A 14548-nucleotide genomic window follows, 5' to 3' on the forward strand; every position below is an offset into this window, starting at 1 on the left:
GGAGGCATAGGTAGACACACTGTGCCTCCTCACACAACCAAAATTAAGGACAACAAAAATTTAGAAGCAAAAAAAAAAGAAAACAATCAGATCTCACAGAAAATTGAACTGTACGGAAGTTTGACCACCATTCATCCTGACCGGTAAGAGGGACAGAGTTCACGGCCTATGGAGAGGGGTTGCGGCAGGAGAAAGCGGTGCTTGGAGGTCCTGGGTGCACAGGCACAGGCTAGCAGCCCCTGGCGCGGGGTGGCCACGGGCAGACCCAGTGAGGCTCGCAAGGCCACTGGCTGACCTTGGACACACATCCCCGCACAGATGAGCCAGATGAAAACAGGGAGCGAGACAGACCACGCAACCCAGGGCCCCAGGGCCTGGAAATAAAGCCTGAAAGCACCGATTGGAAACACTTGTTGGGGTTGAGGTGCGGGGAGAGACTGCCAGCCTCACAGGAGAGTTTGTTGCAGAGACCCACAGGGTCCTAGAACGTACACAAGCCCACCCACCTGGGAACCAGCACCAGAAGGGCCCAGTTTGCTTGTGGGAAGTGGCAGAAGGGACTGAAGTCGGACAGAGATCAGAGCAAATGCAATTGTTCCCTCTCGGACCTCGCCCCCACCTATAGCATCACAACCCAGCAATTGGGTTTCCCCGCCCAGATGAACACCTAAGGCACCGCCCCTCATACGTAACAGGCGCAACAAGACCAAAAACAAACAAACAAACAAAAAAACAAAAAAGTGGCTCAAACGGAAGAACAGATCAAAGCTCCAGAGCCAATACATCTAAGCAACCAAGAGGTAGCCAACCTATCAGATGCACAGTTCAAAGCACTGGTGATCAGGATGCTCACAGAATTGGTTGATTTTGGTCACAAATTAGATAAAAAAATGAAGGCTATGCTAAGTGAAATGAAGGAAAATGCACAGGGAACCAATAGTGATGAGAAGGAAACTGAGTCTCAAATCAATGGAGTGGACCAGAAGGAAGAAAGAAACAACCAAACAGAAAAGAATGAAGGAACAAGAATTCAAAAATATGAGGAGAGGCTTAGGAACCTCCAGGACATCTTGAAACGCTCCAACATCTGAATTATAGGGGTGCCAAAAGGAGAAAAAGAAGAGCAATAAAGTCCAGGAAGCTCAGAGAGTCCCAAAGAAGTTGGACCCAAGGAGGATCACACCAGGGCACATCATCATTACATTACCCGAGATTAAAATGAAGGAGAGAACCCTAGAAGCAGCGAGAGATAAGGCGACAGTCACCTCCGAAGGAGTTCCCAGCAGACTGTCAGCTGATTTCTCAAAAGAAACCTTGCAGGCAAGAAGGGACTGGAAAGAAGTATTCCAGGTCATGAAAGGCAAGGACCTAAATCCAAGATTGCTCTATCCAGCAAAGCTTTCATTTAGAATGGAAGGGCAGATAAAGTGCTTCTCAGATAAGGTCAAGTTAAAGGGGTTCATCATCACCAAGCCCCTATTATATGAAATGTTAAAGGGACTTCTCTAAGAAAAAGAAGATAAAAAATATTAACAGTAAAAAGATAGCAAACTCACAATCATTAACAACCATGCCTAAAACCAAAAACTACAACTAAGCCAAACAACTAGAACAGGAACAGAACCACAGAAATGGAGATCACATGGAGGGTTAGCAACAGGGGAGTGGGAGTGGGAGGAGAGGGGGAAAGGTACGGAGAATAAGTAGCATAGATGGTAGGTAGAAAATAGACAGGAGGAGGGCAAGAATAGTATGGAAAATGTAGAGGCTAAAGAACTTATGACACATGGACATGAACTAAAGGGGAGGAATGTGGGTGGGAGGGGGTGTGCAGGATGGAGGGGAGTGAAGGGGGAGAAATGGGACAACTGTAATAGCATAATCAATAAAATGTATTTTTAAAAAACCTGTGGGGAATTAAAAAGGGATTGTTTTCCACCAACCCTGTTGGCTCTAATACCTGTGGGATAATAATTAAAATAACATAATCAGATCAATACAAGACACTCAACATTTAATCCATGCATGAGTACAGATGACTACCAGACAATGAGGTGATATCAGGTATATAGGACCTTGGGGAGTATGAGGAAACAGGGTCTTATGGCAGTAAAGTGGGTGATTGACAGGTAATTTGTGAAAAGTGCAGCATTTGTGGAATGTTACTTTTTGTTAGACAATCCCACAAACTATAGGACACAAGCTAAATTAATAAACTCTTCCAAATTTCATCCATGTAATCATTCAGTTGAGAATAGGTTACTTTGCTAAAATTGTTAAATCTTGTGGCAACAGCAGCAGACACAGCCTGAGGGAGCGACCAGCTCATTGCCCACAGGGGGTCAAAGGACTGAGTGTCCCTGCCCAGTTCACTGTGGACCATCCTCTTCTGCCTGCAGCTGGCGGAGTACAGTGGAGCCCACGAGTGCAAGTCAGGTGACCGTGAAGCCACAACCAGGAGGCAACCCATGGCCACACAGGTGGGACAATGACGCAGTCAGGACCTCAGTGCTGCCAGTACATCAGGTGGCCGGGATATGGTCATGTTTCAAACATCAGTGCAGTTAGGACATCAACCAGCAGGTGAACTGATGCAGGAGGACAAAGTAACAGCCAGGACACCGACACAGACAGGACATTGACAAGGCCAAGACATCTACACAGAAAGGACAGCAGCGCAGCTCACATATTGACTTGGTCAAGGCATTGACTCAGAAAGTACGACAGGGACACCAAGGGAACTGGGACATCGACAAAGATAGGGAAAGTGGCACAGCCAGGAAATCTATGCAGGTGGGGCAGCGGCACAGCGGGGACATCAATGCAGATGTGGGACATTGAAATGCAGGCCACAGAGCAGCACGACCTCTACATCAACACAGACAGGACAGCGATGTGAAAGGGACACAAACACAGGCAGGACAGCAGAATGGCCAGGACATCAAGGCAGAAAGGACCTGGACACAATTACGATTTCTGGGAGGCTTAGACATTAGCGTGGAGAGGATGTAGACACAGGAGGGACATCGATGCTGACAGGATGTCAACACACATGGGACAGTGGACCACAAAGACATGGACACGGCTGAAACATGAACACAGGTCTGGCCAACAAGAAGCACCTCGTTACCTGACATAAAGACTCCGCTGTTGTACGTGGGGGAGAGAAGGGAAAATGAACTGCAAAGTCCGTTTATATGAAAGTAATAACATCCATGACTAACTACCATTCCATTCAACAGTCATAGATCATTCACCACAGCTCACAACCTTTCCTGCTGGCCTGCACTAAGGTGTTCTTCCCAAGATGCACTTGAGACAAGAAGAGAGCCACACTTAGGACATTTTGCTAAGTGACCATAATGAGCCATAAAGCAAGATCAAACAAATTACAAAGAACAAAAATTATATAGACTATAATTGTTACTCTCATTGTTGTTAATGTAAAAATCAGGAACAAAGGGTCACTAATATATCCTTACATTTAAAGGTTAGGAAATATGCCTTGTCTGGCATAGCTCAGTGGATTGAGCTCGGGCTGCGAACCAAAGTGTCGCAGGTTCGATTCCCAGTCAGAGCACATGCCTGGGTTGCAGGCCACAGCCCCCAGCAACTGCACATGGATGTTTCTCTCTCTCTCTCTCTCTCTCTCTCTCTCTCTCTCTCTCTCTCTCTCTCTCCCTCTCCCCCCTTCCCTCTCGAAAAATGAATAAATAAAATCTTTTAAAAATCTCTTAAAAATAAATAAAGGTTAGAAAATACACTTCTAAACGACATTGCAATCAACAGTCGTTGATACTCCACTGGAATCAATCACTTTTCCTGCCAACCTGCACGAAGGTGTTATTTGCAGGAATGCCCACGAGATGGCAGCAGTGTGCACACTCAGAACACTTTGGAAATGACCATATTGTACCTTCCATCAGTTTTCAACCAACTTCAAAAGACTGAAATTATAAAAAACACATGTGTCGCCTCATGGCTGCTAATGTAGAAGTCAGAAAGAGAAGATAACTAGAAAGTCCTATCATTTAAATGTAATGAAAGACACTTCGTAAATAATATTCCATGAACCCTCGGTAGATAATTCACTATCGCCAATGACTTTTCCTGCTGGCCTGCACGAAGCTGTTATTCCCAAGTTACACACGAGATGGCAGCAGAGAGCCACACTTGGGACAGTTTTCAAAGGGACCATCCTGTGCTAAGTTTTAAGAAATTCCAAAGGACTGAAATTATATACAGTATGTTTCTTTCTGTCATTACTGATAATATAGAAATCGGGAACAAAAGGTAACTACTAAGTCCTGATCTTTAAAACTTACTAAATGCATGTCTACATAACATTGCAACCAACATTCATTGATATTCTCCTGCAGTGAACCACTTTTCCTGCTGACCAGCTACTAACTTGTCATTCCAAAAAGGCCCACGCGATGGCAGCAGAGATGCACACTGTACTATTTGCTTGGCCAAAAGGTTCATTCGGTTTTTCAGGTAAAGACACAATGAGACGTTTTTCATTTTCACCAATAATTTCATTGAACAACGTATTCACCATCTTGTCCCACTATTCTGCAAACTTTCTAGCATCTTCATTATTCCATCTTCCCCAAAGTTTTTAACTTTTAGCCAAGCCAATATAGAGACAGTTTCAACAACCATCACGGAATTGAAATTACATACAATATGTTTCTCAAGTGCTCCTATTGCACTTCAGCCAGAATTCACTACAAATGGGTGACTGGGAAGACTTTTCACTACAAACGGGTGACCTTTTCAGCCCTGGCAGCATAGGGTCAGTGGATTGAGCGCGGGCTGCGAACCAAAGCATCGCAGGTTCGATTCCCAGTCAGGGCACATGCCTGGGTTGCAGGCCACGTCTCCCAGAAACCACACATTGATGTTTCTCTCTCTCTCTTTCTCCCTCCCTTCCCTCTATAAAAATAAATAAATGAAATTTAAAATTTTTTTAATAAAATGCTTTTCAAGCACACTTGGAACTTCTTTAAGAATGACTATATTTAGCCATAAAGCAGATTTCAACAAATGTCTCACAAACTATGCTTACTGTTCTCTTTGCCATTAATCTGGAAACCAGTCATTAGCTAACTAGAAATTCCCTATATTTAGATGTTTTAAAATACACTTCTAAATACCTTCCCAAAATAAATCACACAGTAGAAAATAATTTGCATAGAAAAATAATAAAAAGACTGCATACCAGACCAAAATCTTTCTGGTTTCAAAAATGATAAAAGCTTCAAACTCTTTCTCAACCAAAGGTGATTTTTGCCCCCAAGAGGACTTCAGGCAATGTTCTCAGACATGTTAGACTGTCCTCAGTGGAAGGGAAGCAAGGGTGTCAGCAGTGAATAGAGGTATTGGATGCTAATGAGCACCTACAATGCAGGGGACAACCGCTCTACCCCAGAATGAATCCTCTGGACCAAAAACTCCATAGTACTGAGAATGACAAACCCTACTCTGTATCATGAAGACTTCATTAGAATACAAACAGTATGGCCTTTTGCATCCTAGATCTCAAAGGTTGCCTTTCTTGGAACAGAAAGCCTGAAGCTGAAACTGAAAGAACAAAAAATACAAGCCATCTTGCAAATGTTGGAGAGATGTGTCCTAGGCAATAGTCAGGAGGCAAAGGAAGATCTGTCCACTTAGGAGACCAGATCACGGTGTGATTACACACAGTAGTCCTCTGAGGATCCCTGCTTCTTTCCATTGCTCACATATCACTTTAATAACTGATTTATACTGTCACTTAGAACAAAGAGTCTTACTCTGTTAGATTCCAGATTTCACCATCTCAGGTTTTCCTCTTTGAAAATGTGGACATTTGCTACATTTTGTGTTCTTCAGATTACCTACCCGGAGGCACCTTTCCTGTCACAAAAATACTTCTGATTTCTAGAACACTGTGCTTCCAGGCCCTAAACTCATTTAAAATGCTAAGAAGGATGTTACTCTTTTATTTAGTCATTAATATATTTATGACTATCAAGGAGAATTTTTCTACAACCATGTAATGATCATTATTGCATGAGAGCAAGTTTACCTTCATAACTCATGAGAATCAACTGAAAAGTATCACAAACAGAATTTAGTGCAGTTATAGGAAAATAACATTCAGAAATAAATATGTAGAGATACTAAGTTACAGATATAATTTTATTTGGACTCAATACCAACAAAACAGTTCTTTTAAAAAAAACTGGAAACAACAGTAGATAGGATCTGTGTGAAGAAAATTGGAAATTGCTACCAATAACAGAAACTTTAAAAAATGAAAAATTCATCATGTTCTTGGATTTCAGAAAAAACACACAATGACACCCATTTACCAAACTTGTCTATAAATGTAACATAATGTAGATTAATATAGGAAAGTGGTCGGTCCCACAGGAAGTGGTCAGTTAAATTGAGACCTGAGCTGTATACCGCAGTCTGGACCCCTTTCCTGTATCTGCCTGCCACCCTCCTCACCTCATAGCCCACACGCAGCTCACCTCCCGTCCCTGGACCTCCTTGCTTGCATCGCGTTAGCCTGTGAGCGTCACCTCGTGACCATGGAGCCTGGCGCCAGCAGCGCCTAAACTCCAGTCCCCGGAGTTGTTTGTCTCTCCACCAGAACTGCCCGCCCCTCATGCCTGCCAGCCTAACTACGCCTCCCACCCAGCCCCACCCACATCTGTGAGATGTGGCTTCCTCTCACCTCCAGCCCAGTCCTGCCTCTGACCTTAGACAGACCCCACCCCTCATCTGTAGGTTTGATTTATAGTCCATTTAAACAAAAGTAGCTACAAATGTTTTGACAGAAGATCAAAAGAGGAAGAATAAGAAAAGATACATAGGATGGTGCAAAAGTAACTTTAATCAGAAACATAAATCACATGAAAATTACAGAATAATATGCAGTAGCCTTCCAGGTTAAAAGCGTGACAGGAGATGATGAGTGCTTCAAAAAGCTTAATTGACCCGGAAGATCCAAATTCACCATGTACTTAATATCATAAACTTAAATTATATAGAACAGAGACACAAAGAAAACTTTATAACCATAATAGATTTAACAAACCTTTCTCATCCGAGACAGAGCATACTTCTTTCAGAAACAAGACACCAGCTCACAAAATTCAGTAAGGGTGTAAGAAACACCATGAGCAGCAAATTGGATTCAACATTCACAAAGAACCAACCGACTATACACAACTTTTTCTGCTGACCTGCACTAAAGTGTTATTCCAAAAATGAACACAAGATGGCAGCAGACAACCACGTTAGGAGCTTTTTTTTCCCCCCATTGACCTTATTGTAGTAAGGATCGTTTCAAAAACAGTAAATCAAAGGTATACTTAAATTATATAATTCAAAGGTAGACTGAAATTATATAAAGTATGTCTCATGCTATCATTGTACCTAATCTAGCAATCAGTAATAAAAGATAACTAGAAAGTCCTTACATTTAAAAATTATAAAATACACTTCTAAATAACCCGCAAATTAAATTACAACTGCAGTTAAAAAATAATTTGAAACTAATGATAATAAAAATAGTACATAAAAAACACTCTGGGAAAATTGTATTGATAAATCCACACATTAGGGACAGAGCCTGAAAATTCACAAAATTTGCATCATCTTACAGACCCGGAATAATAAATTAAATCCAGAGAAAGTGGAAGAATGGAAATATGCAAGTAGTGATGTCTGGAAGGGTATAAACTTTGTTTCATTAAATGATTTTTTATTGTTATTCTATTACACTTTCCCAACTCTTCCCTTTTGCCCTCCTCCACCCACCCCAGCCCACACACCCCCACCTTCTTTAGAAGCATATATACTTAATATAACAGCAGATATTTCCTGTTTGGGTAGGATTTTCAAATATTTTTATTTTTATATATAATTTAAGTAAGCAGCAGCAACAACAAAAAGGCTGTCTTAGTTTGGGCTTAAAAAGTACTACAGGAAAACACAGCATAATTTAAAAATAATAATAATCTAGTCTGTTGTGGTGACAACACCAGAGGCCTTTTCTTTGCTCGCTCAGCCTGATCTCATTGTTCAGAGGGGCTCCTTTTCCAGTTTTCACTTCTTCATGTGCAAATGCGGCCGAGCAAAGAGGAAATGAAGGTCTAGACCAGCAGTCCTGTAGATGAGCAGAGAAGCCCTAAGCAGCACAGCAGGAGAAGGAGTTTCCCCCAGGGCTGCCTCACCTCAGGGCCTCCTCACAGGTCTGATGCTACGTAACTAAGAATCAGCACTACTGAGCTGATACAGTGTTGCTGATGGGAGAAACCTGGTTCTTCTTGCTGACGCATGTAAAGAATTATGTATCAGCAAATCTAATAGTATGTAATCAGTTTATTATTGGCCTGTTCCCATGGAAGAGAACAGGACTGGATAGAATAGGGGGTGAAAGGCAAAGTTTCAGGGCAAAGAGAACAAAAGCAAGAGTGGCTGAAGACCAGGGTGGCAAGCCCCTGTGTAGCCTGATGCCAGGTGGCCAGAAGCCTTGTGGCCTGAGAGCCAAGAGCACCCCAACCGAGAGAGAGAGAGAGAGAGAGAGAGAGAGAGTCGCTTTGTTCTGAAGACTTATATAGTTGGTGGGATGGGAGGAAAAAAAGTTACTGATTGATTAACGGGTAAATGCAGTGCCAGCTTTCCCGGGGGAATGTGACTACCCACACGTAGGTATGCGTGGGGGTCTGTTGGCCCCAATTCTTATCTTGCTCCAGACCCTATTTTTTCACCTTGTTGTAAAACAAATATGTGACAGGAGGCAGTTAATTAAAATTGGGGCACTTTCCAAGGTTATTTATGGACTCTTTCTGTAAGCATCAGGGACTCCCTCGTAAAACAGATAGTGACCAGAGGTAGGCAATTAACCAAAGTTGTTTTATGGGCTCTTTCTTTGGTCACCGGGGACCCTCTCCCACATTCAGGCCTTGGGATAAAAGCACAGTTTCAAGGCTTTCTTTCCCAGATACTGGAAATGTTACATAGAATTTCAAGGACTTTCTTTCTTGCTAATATAGTGTTTCTTGTGATATTGAAACACCTGGCAATATTATCAAAACAGGCTCAGGACTGCTGAATTAGCATGTGAGACTTGTCTCCTTCCTCCTCCCTGCCTCGGTTTACTATTTATTCTACCTAATTGGTAAAAGGTGTTTCCTGGCAACCAGGCTGATAAACGCTGGCCATTGACAGTACTGCAGTCTCAGAGTTCTTCCCATGCTGTCTCCTGCTTCAACAGAGTGAGCAAACCATAATGTAACAATTTCTCTTCTACTGAAAACTTTATATCTGTAATTATATGTGTTGGATAAAATACATGGAACATACTTCATTTCATACACAGGGAAGCATAACTAGGGGAAATTTTTAATGCTTTTCTTTTCATTTCATGTATTAATTTGAAAGAGAGAGAGAGACTTAGTTGTTCCCCTTATGTATTCATTCATTGGTTGCTTCTTGTAGGTGCCTGTGTTGTGGAAAATCCACCCACACTCGGGAAGATAACGAAGCACAAACTTTATTATGCGCGCTCGGGGCTCAAGGGGGGGTTAATTCCCAAATCCTGACCAGAAAAGGCTGGGTTAGGGGTCCTTTTTATATACCAGTTACATAGGCAGAAAGGGAGGGGGAACCAGCTGCTGAAAGCAAGCATTCAGAAGCTGGAGCAAGGTTAGTGACCTTCAGATAACGTTACTTAGCAACGTTTGCTAGCCAGCTCCTTACCTAAAAATAACTTTTACTCAGCTTTTGTCCCAACAAAACTTGCAAGTGTTACAGAGAGCAGTTTCTTTTCCTGCCACATTCCCCCCTTTGATGCTATAAGGTGTTTTATCCCTTTTAGCATCACTAATACCTGGCTATAAGGCTGAGGTCCTTGGGAGGGTTACTTTACAGCTGATGATACTGGTGTTGGTACCACTGGAGGGCTAGCACTTGGGGCGGCTGCCCTACAAGTCACTGTAGCCCTAGGTGTGGGACTAAGGTCCGGAGGATGCAGGGTCCTATATGCCTGACACCTCCGGGTCTGGTACTTTACGGTCCTGGATGCTACTCCAGTCCGGTATATCTTCCCTCCCCAAGTGCAGAGGGATTGCTGTGGCTGAACGCAACCCAATGGCAGGTCAGTGGAGAAGCTGAAAGCTGACCCTGGGAGATAGTAAGAGACCACTCTACCGCTGAACATAATCCTATGCCTGGGGGTATTACATTTGCAGGCTGGGGCTGAGACAAGGGCCGCATTTGTTAAGCAAAGCATACAATAAACCCAAATACAGAGACTAAACAGAGACAAACCATTTCTAGGGTGACCCGCTTTGCAGGGATTCCATTCCTCGGGGGCCACAGCCACTAGTCCAATTGTCAATGCTCCTGCAAAGGTGCTAATTAAAGTCAGGTACCCTGTGGAACAACAGTCTATTTCTTGGTGTCTTTTTTTACCGGTTGGCGTCCTCCAATGTCTTAGCGTGGGTTTTTGCCACAGGCTTAGTCCTCGGGTCTTCGGGATCTGCTGCTGTCTTGGCCCGGCTGCAGTAGATCCAAGGGGTGACTCCTGCAGCAGTAAGTTTGTCCAGGGCAGTCCAGTTTTCTGGTCTGCATACTCGGTGACTTTTTTGCCCTTAACCATATAGCCTCTTCCATCCATGTAGTGGGTGACATCAACATCAGGTTGGGCCAGGGGCTGGTTTTGGAGGTCTGGCAGGCTGGCGTGGACCTCTTGGGTTACTTTAAGACAGTCTTGGTCCAGCTTTGTAAGTTCTGTCAGTAAGTAGGTGGCTGGATTCACTTGTTTCATGGTCTTAACATGCACCCTCGGGTTTCCTTGGAGGATGCCCTGGTATTGAGTCAATCTGGGGTTCGACAGCCACTTATGCCCCTTGCAAGAGGGTTATGGCAGCAGCGACTGCCCTCAGATAAGGTGGCCAGCCGGTGGCGTCATGGTTCAAATGCTTAGACAGGTGAGCCACCGGGTATTGCCATGGTCCAACAGGCTGGGTCAGGACCCAAGGGCTACCTTGTTTCTCTTGTGGGTATACAGATTAAAAGGCCGCCCTGGCTTTGACAGTCCAAGGGCAAGAACATTACTGAGGCACCTCTTAATATTTTGGAAGGCTTTTTCTTTATGTCTGGACCCTTCAAAGGAAGTAGGTCCTGGTAGTAGGACCTCGTAGTAGGGCCGAGTTCCACAGCCGCAGGGTGCAGGCTGGCTTTTCCTCAGGAGAACGAGCATTTTTCTTAGAAACCAGACAAGGTTCTGGAGGGCGTTGGAAACTCTGCCATTTTCTGTCCTCGCCCCTGATCACACCGTGAGTACTTCTAGCAAGCCTGATTGCTGAGCTCTGCACCTGGTGACATTGCCGGAGCCGCAAGGGAGCTTGCAGGCCACTGGGGCAGGCAAACCTGACGGAGCAACATGAAGGGCCATGAAAGAGGACTGTGCAGATGGCTGTAGGGGCACTTCAGATACACAGCATGTGCCCTCCTGGCACCGTTCCTGGGATGGACCGCCAGGAGGAGGTTGTCCGTGTACTGCAGAATTGTCAGGTTTGTCCCCCCTTAGTGAGTGAGGGGTTTCCTGCTAGGACTTCCCCAAATAGGGTTGGGGAGTTCTTAAACCCCTGGGGAAGTCTAGTCCAGGTCAACTGAGACTTGACCGCTATGTGCGGATCTTTTCATTCAAAGGCAAAAATGGGTTGGCTGGAAGGTGCCACAGGAATGCAGGAGAAGGCATCCTTCAGATTAAGGCAGGTAAACCACGTTGCTGTTGGGGGAAGCTGGCTCGGGAGGGTGTACAGGTTCGGGACCACTGGGTAGTGGCTGTCGGCTGCTTTGTAGACAGCCCACAGATCCTGGACAGGCCGGTACCCACTCCTGTCTGGCTGCTATCATGGGTCTGGGCAGGTGTGGCCCCATGTTATAGAGCCAATCTTCTTCAAGCTCCCACTCAGGGGACCTGCCTTCCAGTTACATCCTGGGCAGGGAGGTCTTTTTTTATCTCCCTGGCCCAGAGCATGGTGACAGCCATTTAGCATATCCAAGTGACCAGCCGAAGGCTATAGGCATGTTAAATGACCACGCCATGGGTCAACTGCAAAGCTGATGCTGTACAAAACAGCCCCGCATATTTTGCTCTGTGTGTCCCTCCCCCAACTTACACCTGTGGGGAAGAGGTGAAGACATCCTAAAATTTCCTGGACACTCCGAGTTCTGGACCCCATCCAAAATGCCCATTTAGATGCCCCCCCTTGGCTGCACCTTGTAACAATTTTTCATTTTAGATATATACCCACTTTAAATTCTTTTAAAGAACAATGGATGAAGGTCTCATCTTCTTGTAACTGCTTCCTGCTGGAAATGGAGGTTGTTTTACCTACCCGTGGGTCTGGGGTGCCCTGAAAGGGGGTGCAGCACGGAGGGAGTCCTTCCTGTAAGGGGAAGGACCTTACAGAATCCTGGTCAGTTGGCTGTTACCCGAAAGTCGCAGGCTCTGTGTCCAAAGGCTGGCATTACTGGACCGTTGGCATCCTGGTTACATTCTGGAGGTGACAGATTTGGAAAGAGTTGGAAGGCACAATTAAATCATAACCATTAAATGACAAACGCAGCAGCTTAGGTATGGCTTATCTGGAGGAAGGTGTACAAGGCATGCTACACTTATCCAAAGCTTTTGTGGTCTATTATGCTTTACTCAGGCTGAGGGAATATATTGTTATTTCCCTCCTTTCAGATATCTAAACCTTTCCTGTTTAAGCCACTAAGACAGAAAAGGGAAAATCAGTTTTAAAGTGAAGTCCACAGATCGCCCAAACTGCTTACTAACCCAACCACTTAGTTTAGCAAAACCATTGAGCTCCAGGGGGTGATGATGAAAAATGGGCCCCTTAAGTGAGGCCTATATTGTAACCAATCACTGAGGTAATGAAGTCATAGGCACACATCCTATGGAAACAGAAGAACACACAGGTTAATTCACACAATAGTCCCCAAACCAGTCTCTGTGCCTGTGAGACTGTCCTTTGGGAAGGCATTCAGTTGCAAGGTCTTTCCTGCAATGACATTCAGCAATGGCAATTTGACAGGTCCTTCATACCTGTAAATAGTACATTTTGATGATATTACAAAACCAGTTTTAACCTTCAAATGAAAACAAACTGTTAAGACAGTTAGCTGCATTATTCTGATGTTTAATACTGAGCACTGTGATTTTCCTTGAACCATAATTTTTCTCCTTAAGATCACCCTCACTGTTATTAAAGGGACTACTTTGAGTCCCACTTTTAATTTTGCTTTTTTGTTTGCATAAACACACCAAAAGCAGCCTGGATCACTTATGATCTTTAAGTCCACTTTGCTGGAACTGACACAGGGAACCTTTAGATTGACTTCTCAGTCTGCCCCTCGGGGCACAGAAGCACAGTCACATCTGCCATCTGGCTTCGCCTGTACCGCTCAAATCTTTGAGGCTTCCTTTGTGCCCACAGGTTCCTTTTTGGCCATCTTTCATGAAAGCAACCTTTGTTCCTTCCCTGGAAAGACAGCCATGTAACCGTACAACCAAACAAAGTACTAGGCTTTTTCTGTGGGCTTACGCTAGCTTCACAAGTTAATCCCAGTTCCTCAGGGCTTTCTGGTGATGACCAGAACCCAGACATGCCTCCTCCCGACGTGATATTCCAGTCAGAGTCCTGGTTAGCAACACCACTATTAACTACTGGTCTTACTGGTCTTATGCAAAGAAACCTTATGTTTTCACTTACTCCTTCAGAATGCCAAATTCTGGAGGGATCAGGTAGGGAGAAAAATACAAAGCCTGAAGGAAAATCTTTTCCCTTCTGATATTTACCGGGCTTCTTAAAACCTTTACTTCTACAGACTTATGCAGCATTTACAACCCTTTTATTTTTTTCATATATTTTCTGATATCCACCAAGAGTGTATTTCCATGCCTTATACCTTTTATTATTAACATCACATAATTCCTTTCTAAAACTTTTACTTTTCTATTTATCTTTACAGTTTCCCACAGACCTTCTTCATTTATATATATAAATTATTTACCTTTCTACAGAGTGTGAAGTTTTAACCTTCCCTGGAATCCTTCATTTCCTTTTCAGAGCAGATGCAGAGCAAAACCCAAAACACAGAGTTTCCAGAACAGTACACAGGTAGGGCCATTCTCTCGCACAGAGACATGCTCCTTCAGGCCCGGTCTTTTGGCAGAGACATGCTGCTTTTCCTCATACTGATGAGGCTGAAGCACTCATCAGCCCCAAATGACCCTTCCTGGGTCCCGAGTGGCAAAGGCATCCTCCCCAACCGGTTACAGGCAACCTTAAACAGATTTTAAGTACAGAGGGTTTTTGATCAGAAACAATACTGCTCTTTTCCCACAAAATCAGAAAACAAATAGTTGAAGTTTCCTTTACTCCAGGTTTAAAACTTTACATTCTTTATACATAATTTTACTCATTCAGATTTAACCATTATTCTTTTAATCCTGGTTCCTTTCCCA

Source organism: Phyllostomus hastatus, unplaced genomic scaffold (genome assembly GCF_019186645.2).
Source record: "Phyllostomus hastatus isolate PE091 unplaced genomic scaffold, TTU_PhHast_1.1 phas_contig_196, whole genome shotgun sequence".
Classification (NCBI taxonomy): domain Eukaryota; kingdom Metazoa; phylum Chordata; class Mammalia; order Chiroptera; family Phyllostomidae; genus Phyllostomus; species Phyllostomus hastatus.